Raw genomic sequence first — 469 nt, 5'->3', positions numbered from 1 at the left:
GTTGGTGCAGAAAACCCGGTTCTGATATTTGCGGCTGAGCAAATATTCTGTGCTGGTGGTAAGAAAATGAGAGCTTTAGTATTTATGTGTATGGTCTGAAGCAGTTATGACTAACTTCACAAGGGACCTGGTTTGGTGCAGGTTAACTACTTCCCTTCAAGGTATGACCCGGTTCGCCATGCAGAGAAGTATCCAACTCCACCTACAGTCTGCTACGGAAACCGTGAGAGGGTCAGTAATCAACTCAAACTTGTATTCAACTCTGTTTCAGTTTCCTCAGGATAGTTCAGACAAGAAAACATATGATCTAAAAGTTCAAAATCTGTTTTGCAGTGTATTATTGAGAAAGAGAACAACTTCAAGGAGCCTGGAGATAGATACCGTTCCTTCACACCAGAGAGGTACACATTGTTTTTAATATTTTCTTTTTGGTGATACTCAATACATTTACATGTTTATTGTTTTATGG

At 39.7% G+C, this 469-nt stretch overlaps 1 long non-coding RNA gene across 1 annotated transcript; it reads left to right on the top strand.

Annotated features, from left to right (window-relative positions):
• Positions 1-458, top strand: LOC106322287. The gene is made up of 3 exons (XR_001266329.1): positions 1-58; positions 142-231; positions 334-458. It is a non-coding gene; the product is annotated as an uncharacterized LOC106322287 (long non-coding RNA).
• Positions 459-469: the final 11 nt, after the last annotated feature.

The sequence above is a fragment of the Brassica oleracea genome, unplaced genomic scaffold (assembly GCF_000695525.1).
Source record: "Brassica oleracea var. oleracea cultivar TO1000 unplaced genomic scaffold, BOL UnpScaffold13380, whole genome shotgun sequence".
Lineage (NCBI taxonomy): Eukaryota > Viridiplantae > Streptophyta > Magnoliopsida > Brassicales > Brassicaceae > Brassica > Brassica oleracea.
The sequence above is the reverse complement of the archived record's forward strand: the minus strand, read 5'-3'. Positions and strand labels throughout refer to the sequence as shown.